Raw genomic sequence first — 8,768 nt, forward strand, 5'->3', positions numbered from 1 at the left:
AATTTTTCAATTAAGTGCGGTTAAGGAATTGTGCCTACAGTGAGATTTCAGCAATTATTTCGAATTTTAGTTTATTAGTATTTTAGATTTTTTGTGCCTCGCAAATTAATTACATATATTTCTAAAATGAATAATGAGTCATTGTTCGTTTTGGTAAACAAATTTTACGGAAATTGACAATTACGAACTATTACTCGCCATAATGCGGACTAATGGAACATAGATCAAAAATAGATCTTTCAGGGAACAAAGATTGCAGAGAAATTTGATTCCGAACTTGCTGTCTATTTATTGAAATTTGATTGCGCACGGAGAGAGAAGTTTCATTAAAATTACGTGATCCTACAGGCAAACACCAAGTGAGATTGTTTCTACTCATTACTCCAGAAATTCTATCTGCATGTGCGGTAATTTTACGTGACAATCTCGGAATATATATGATATGATATTTCTTTCAAGGTAACATTCCACTATTGACAATACACATTACGTTATTTCGGACGATTTTGTTTTTGATGTGATGTGAGAGTCAATAAACACGGGATCAGGGAAAGCAATTATTCAATCGAAAAAACAGTAGTCTCTGACAAAATAAACAAACTTAAGTGAGTGTAAATCATTACTGGAAGAGATTCAATGAATAATGCAGTGATAAATCTTGAAATTATATGAGCGCTAGAAGAATTGGTTATCTGCCTTCCAGGATTGTCAGAAACGAGAGAACAATGAATAGAGAATCAAAGACACGAATAAAATCGAAAACATGACTATTTAATTACAATAAATGTCATTACAATTGACGATATTTCTTGGTGAACACAGAAATAAATTTGCTGAATCCTCTGAATCAACTCTGATAAAATTGGCGAAATTATTAGTAGAAATAAATTTCAGAATTTTTATTTTTCTAAAAAAATCATTTCGCTATAAAGAATGATCACACAAAAATAGTAAAAATAATTCAAACTCCAAACCTCCCCGATAATTACGTTCTCCCCTAAAACACCTCATAATCTCCGCAAGTATAAATCAACATAATTCTTGCCAGGCTCGCCGATAATCCCTTATCTCTCCGAATTCCCAGTAGACAAAAAACATTCTTCCTTAAAAATAAACTTCCTCTTGGGGAATTTCAGTGATGCACCTACCCCCTGAATTCATTGAACTTGTCAACAGGTTGGAAAGCCTTGGGGGTATCACCCGCGGATACGCCTGGAGTAATTTCTGGTTAGTCATTCCTCCTCGGGCTCGTTGCTCACAATGACTCACAATTTAAAATGACTCACTCACAGATACATTGACGATCATAAAACGGTACGGCGGTGGTTTTTTACAGCAACACAAGCAAAATCCCAGCGGTCAAAATTGTGATAGCATGAAAAATGGAAATAAACCCCCATTGAACAACCGCATCGATAATAAATCGGTGCGATATCCTTTTGTGTACAAAAGTCCCTTTGACTTTAACCGCCCGGCAAATCCAATGACAACATGAATATCCATACCACACGTTGAGAATCGACAAAATTCTAAACACGCGATCTATACAGTTCCCCTATCCGCGACACCATAAACATGTCAGATTAATATGTAAACAAATTGCATACATAATACATACCGTTCCTCAGCGTAATGCCGCCAAACTTTCAGAGCAAGCTTATATACTCCCTCTTTTCATATTTTCCTCTTTTCTCTTTACCCCTCTTTTCAACCGCTTGTTCTCCTCTTGTTTTATGCCTTTCCAATGCCTCCAACACCCCCCGCCCGCATACACACATTATTATTCATATCAAGAACACGAAAAAACGTGCCCCGCACACGGACAAACAACTCATCAGGAATTTTTTCAGTATCTCGCCACACTGTACTATACGTAAATTTAATTTTCCCGGGAGGTTTTCGTCATATCCTCTGGAAAATCACCGAAATTCTCAGCTCACTGCGAAAACCGATTCTATATCACTCGAGAAAATTCATCAATTCTAGAGACTCCCCATTTTAATTACATTTTTTCCTAGAAATTAATGAGAAATATTTCTACTTGATTCTATCCAATTTAAATAAAAATGAAAATAGATAAATAAATAAAATAATCCAAATTCCAAATTCCAAATGGTGCCAAAAAAATTATTAGAAACTTAGAAATTCAGGAAAATATTCTTTAAACAATGCGAATTACTAAAAAATGGGGTAATTCATCTGAAAATTTTTCTCCTCGAACATTCAATTTGATTTGACCGACGTATATTCGCTCATTTTCACCCAGTGAATCCTGAAAAAACGAGAGAGCAGTGAACCCCCCAGCGGCATTGATTCCTGAGCTTTTTCCCTGAATAGCTCGGTCTAATGAAATTACATCCAGTTGCAAGACTCCTCACAATTCTTTTCCGTATTTTTCCCCTGTGTTGCACGTACCGTTTGAGAATCTCTCTACGATTTTGCCCACATCTCACAATCATCCTCGACGAGGGAGGTTCGGAGGATTGGAGGCGCGCTGGAGAATGAAAATTCCCTGAAAAGCACACACACAGTTAAAGGCCATGTCCCAGCGAAGAACGTTTCAAGGTAAGTCCGGGGGGATTAAGAATCTGAGGAATCCGCTGAGCGTACAATTGTGGTATTAAAGTACATATTCTCGAATACAGAAAAGTCAAGAAAAGCCGAGGACAGTTATCCTCGATGATCTTTGATCGATCCCAGGGTACATCTCAATTTCTCTTTTTTATCGCGTCGCCATTGCTTTATTCTTCACACTGAATATATCCTCCTGAATATATCTTGTTTCGGATTTCCGGGGCCATGGGGATTATTAGGAAAAAATATATTGGAATTGTTAATTCCGGTGAAATTTCGACATTCGGTGATTTGCCTGGAAAATTCAAATCTTATAATGTTTGTGAAATTGGAATATATTAATTTTCCCTCACCATTGCAGATGAGAAAGACTCAGAGTGTAGTCATGTGGGTCTTGCACTTGGTACACACGACTTATGGACCCAACATACTAATGAATTCTTCTCTATCTCTGTCATTTTTCTCAGTTATCACTGGCCTCTCTGTCTCTTAAACTGCAGTCTCTCAAACTCTTTTCTCGGTAGTCCCGTCGTTACCGAATGCAGAAGGTGTAGCTCGCGCGTGGGTCATCGAACACCGCCGCTTGTCCCTGGGTGTTCTACGCTTATTTATTTTCAACCTGCATGATTTTTCAACATTCATTTATCACCAGATATGGCAAAGGCTCTAACATTTGTGAAATTAATCGCTGAATTCTCCCGAGGGGATTAAAAAATCCCTTAAAGCGCATGGCATTTTTTTTCATGGAAACTCTCGTTTTGATAAAAACTGGTATTAACAGTTCTCGAACTATTAAAATCAGTACAAGTGAAATTTTTTACTAAACTTGAAGTGATGATTTCAAAATTCCCTATAATGACTGCGAAATGTTTAAAAAAATGCGGCTGAAATTTCTCTGCATGAAATTGCTCTTGAATAATTCACCGAGGATTATATTTCATATTTAATTATTAAATTTCGCGGAATTCAACGAGACTAGAAGTAATTGATGGTGAAAGCGGTGCACAATATTCAAGATTTTCTCCACATCTGTCTTTTTTTTCTCCTTTAACTCTCAAACTGGTCGTCTCGTGGCGGTTCTGGAGTATTTTTCACCCCAGGCCCATGCAGACAATTCTCAAAGATCATTTTTCATTTGACACACACCACTTTATTCAGGACTGAAAAAGGCAACCCTTTCCTCGTAAGAATCAGCGGTGAATGGCCTTCGCTCCTAAGGTTCTTATTCTGTCTTTGCCTTTTTTTAATTCTCATTTTTTTGCTTCCACTCTTGATAGAAGTGCACTGAGACAAAATGCCCCCACAAACACGAACGGTTTACATTTCATTTTTAAAAAGCCTCTCAATACGTCAATGCACTGGCAAATATTTCTCCTCGAGAAGTTGAATAAAAAAACATCTGTCAATGGCATCGGCGTGTATCCACTTTTAACAGGTCTGTCATATATCCTTAGACGCGATTGTTGTTATTGATACAATTACACCGATTATTATGTATCTCATAGTGGCTTTGAACATTAATCACCATGTGTTTGGAGGACGTGTGGAATGTCGTGAACAAATTTGCTGAGAGCATTCTATTATGAATACCTTGAGAATGAGTAAGACTGAGAGCCAAGTTGGAGCATCACCTCTTTACATTCTTATACATCTGGTCTTCGAGGCCTCGCATAGCAGAGCAGTGAGCTATCCCTCCTATTGATCTCATCAGTAACATTAGATTTATTATTCTATTTCCAAGCCAATCCGAAAATTTCCTCTCACCCAGATAATTGTGCACTTGAAATATGAAAATTGCTTTCGAAAGTTTTCCTCAAGCAAAAAAAAAAAATAAAAATTTTTAACAGCCTTCAAGTGCTCATTTAACTCCTTGAATATTCCGGTAATTATCATTCAAACTCAACTCAAAGAAAAAATGAGAAACAAATCCGTGTCAACCCCCGAATTAGTCTTCTTCGGAAAATCAATAAGAAACTTCTATCAGCAAATCTTTGAACCTGCGGAATGTTTCTTGTTATTTTATTCCCCCTGGTTATTTTTTAACCAGACAGGTACGATCCACTTTGCAAAGTACTCGACAAAGGTTGAGCGAACGCCAGCCGATTCTAGATGCAGGGAAATAATGATTCGAGCTTACGTATGTATCGGTACGAGCCATCTCCATCCTTTACATACGATTTTGTCGAGGATGGCCAGCGAAGCGTGTTCCCAGCGTGAAAGCACCGTGTTGTACCTCTACCAGCTACCCTATCCCTTTCTGGTTACCATCTCCCTCCATCCCACCAACATCTTTCCCTACAATACTCCTCTTTTTTTTACTCCTGTTTTTCGTATACCGCTCCACGCCTGTTGGATTGCGCTCGAGTTGACTCGGCTTCTCATTTTAATGGCCCTCTCCAATATTTCTCTCTATTTATTATTCCATCTACATTTTTTTTTATTATCAGCTCTTCTTTTATCAAACCACCGTGTAAATTCCTAATGATGAGTCACCGCGCATGCGATAGTGTAAAAAAATTAAAATAGGTCATAATATGTGATTCCGTGCGGTATCAGCTCCAATATTCTTGGTGACTCATCATGGTAGTTACTATTGAAATTTGATTCCTAATGGGGGGAAATTGATATGATCGGGAAAATGATTGCTGAATGCGAGTGATTAAATGCCGGAACCGTTATGTCATTATTTATACGCGGAATTCTTTTGAAGGAATGGGAATTAACAGCTGTGGGTGATGGGCGCGAATTGATAGGGCATTCAGATGTGGGGATAACAATTTGCTTAATATCATTACTGTATATGAATATTATTGTTATTGTTTGATGTTGATCAAGTCCGAGGATCATAAATCGAGAATAAAAACAAATCCCCTATCATTTTTTCTTCCTCTTTACTTTAAACTTATTTTTTTTTAATTCTACTGCCAGCAGAACAAGTGAGAGGAAAAATTCAAACGCGTTCGACTAGGACTGGTAAATAAACAGTTGAGGATAATGAGGGCTTTGTTTTACTCCACCCGACACCTCGGGGTTTTCACCTGGAAATCATTTGGACCAGTGGCAATGCAGACTCTAGCCTGAGTCATAAACAAAAAGTTCTTGTGCCTAAGGTTCCCAAAACGGAAAATCCATCAGGCAGTTCGACTCTCAACCCGAATAAGATCACATCGCTCTAAACTAAATATTTTCTATCTTAATTTACTGAACCTTGTTAATAGAGTTTTTTTTTTAATTAAAGTTTATTGTATTTGGATTGTTTAATCTCGCCAATATTTTTATGAGGAGAATAAATAAAATATATATAAATAAATATATTTATTAAATTAGTAGGAAATTTTAATTAAAAAAAATGCATCTTTCCAAAGACAATGGACTTCCCATACTGTAGATTTGAAGATATTTTGCTAAATCCGAGGTTTGATTGGACCGATCCATGTCGTCCCACTATCGATACTTATCTCCATACATCTCTTGCATATTTATCCTACACATCAAAACCCGTTATTTAGAATTAATTCCATGGACACCCCAGAGTGATTTGTTTAGTTAATTCACTGTTAACCCACATCCGTGATTTTCGGCCGATCCTAATCTTTTGGGCATTTTTTTTTTCACCTCTTCAAAATCGGTGAACCGGAAGTGAACGACTGATGTGCATCACGGGTGAATAATATGCGAAAAACAGAACAATACGAGACAGTATTTAGGTTCGCTATTACAATAACACGTTGTGGCCTCCCACTGGATGAGGAGATCGTAATGAGACGCAAAATGTCGAAATTAGAGAAAAATCCACGAGTGAAGAGGTGAAACGGAAACGTGAGGCGTTTATGGGGCCCGGAGGGGGCCATGCACTTTCGCACACGCGATATTTGACTGCCCTCTGAACAAACGAGACGAAACAAGAACCCCTCAACCAAAAACAAAAAAATGGGGAGGGGGCGAAAAAAAAAATCAAGAGGAACCAGCAAAAAAAGTAGAGACGAGACGAATGCGTGAAAATAAATGCGAAATTACTGGCGTACCGTATCGCCAGCAACCGTGACAACTTTTTAGTCGTCTACACGTGTGTGTACACATGTCTGAACGAATTTCGTGAATTTTTCACATCCGTGATATTGTTAAAGTGGGGGCCCCCTGCAATATACAGTGAGACCGAAAATGCAGTGGTAACTGGGATTGCATTATTACTGGGAACCCACTGGGCCCTTCCACGAAACTCTCGAGACCCTTGAATTACCTGCGGAAGTCGTTGAGGAGGGACCTTCAATTATATTACTTCAATTATACCACTCCCGCTTGCATGCACTGTCCCCCAATGTATTTGCTTGAGGAAAGAAAAAATACATTTTTCCTATATACATTTTTCCTATATAATTTTTATAAATTAGCGCATAATTTTCAGAGATAAGAATTCGCTGAGGTTTTAAAAATGACAAACATTTGGAAATTTTTTCTCTATCACCAATTGTTAGTTGCTTGAATACATGAATGTTTTGTTCATTGTTCAATTAAAAATTCAATTTCACTGACTCAACTCAATGCGCTTGTTATATCTTCATGATAGTATGAAAAACCACGGGTGAAGAATATATTGTTATAATTTTATGTATCGAATTAATTTATAAAAAAAAATAAAAATCTTTGGGCGCTGCCTTAAAAAAAGAGTGAAATTTGACCAGGAATCGGTGGCGGTGAAGTGCGCTATGAAAATTGCTTCGAAACTTCCTGGATAATTACATAATTATTTTACAACGGGGCTGGCCGTGAAGTTTCATCCAGATCTCCATACATAGAATCCATGAAGTGTCTAATTTATGGGAATAATTGGAAACACTTTTTGGGGAGCATTCCGGGTTAATGGTTTTTTACATCCGGTTGTCTTGAAGGATTTCACGATTTCCATCAGAAAATTTTTTTTCGTAATGTTTTTTTCATCAAATGAATAGCACGAGTGACGGATTTTTTCGTTAATAACCCAGCGCAAGAGATATTTTCACTCCGCATATAATCTTTCATCTTTCTGTATGAGAAAATTCACGTCAATCGGGATTATCTTTATTTTTAAGATATTTAATGGATGTTTAAATTCAGTTTGTAAAATATCGATTGGATCGCGCACTCCGAATCCGAATTTAGTAAAAAAAAATCTTATCCTCAAGATCCTCAAGAGGATAATTATAATTGACGACTAATGACTGGTAAAATCATGCAATTTCACTGCTTCCCGCTGACTCGAATTTCCGTTAATTTTAAACGGCAAGATATAGCCCTATTAGCCATAAATTCAGTAAAAAATAGTCACCTTAACCCTTTAATATTTCTGTCTGGCAGGATAATATATACACGAAAAAAAATACACATTAATCTATCCTATCTATAAAAGGTGATACACCAAAATTAAGTTATCGAGAGTAAGATTTCGGCTAACGTCAGTTGGCTATATGTCATCATCATCTCTCGCTATATTTTATAATGGAACAAATCTGATGTCGATATTAAATAGAAAATTGAAAGATAGCAACTATCGCGTTTCTCGGGGGACGCGCCACAGTTAACGTGAAAATTAAAAAAGAATGAGGGTATCGCGATAAATCGTATCAATTACCGATGTAAATTCAAGTTATATCCCCTGGTTGATAAACCCAAAGCCGATCATCAAAGACTAATCCATAACGGTAAATTATCGGGTATGATAATCACTCCATAAGCCACACCTTGCGACGAATTTCGACGAGATGAGATTCTAAACATCCACGTTCCCCCGAAAATTAACATTGCAGATAAGTCACTTTCCGTCGGCTATTGCATACTGCAAAATAATTACAGTTAATTTATGGGCGTTGCATGTGCACTGCAACGAGATTTTTTCCATTCGATTACGATCGGTCATTCGTATGTACATGAAGTGAGAGGAGGGATACAGTGCGGGAGGATGAAGTTGGTGGTTATACGATACAAGCGGTGGATAGTATCAGCGTCAATCAGAAAAAAATATCTCGATGCGCTACCGTGACCCCGTAAAAATTGTGTACCCCGAACGGAGTTGGGTTAAGTGTACCGTTTCGCCGTAAATGCGCAATGCACTTCCGGAGAGGGTACTCTTATTGTTACACGACTTGTACAAAAAATAGATAAATAAATAAATAAAAAAGAAGACATGAGAGCTGGCGGGTGTAGAAGGGGGGAGGGGG

The sequence above is a fragment of the Fopius arisanus genome, unplaced genomic scaffold (assembly GCF_000806365.1).
Source record: "Fopius arisanus strain USDA-PBARC FA_bdor unplaced genomic scaffold, ASM80636v1 scaffold00008, whole genome shotgun sequence".
Lineage (NCBI taxonomy): Eukaryota > Metazoa > Arthropoda > Insecta > Hymenoptera > Braconidae > Fopius > Fopius arisanus.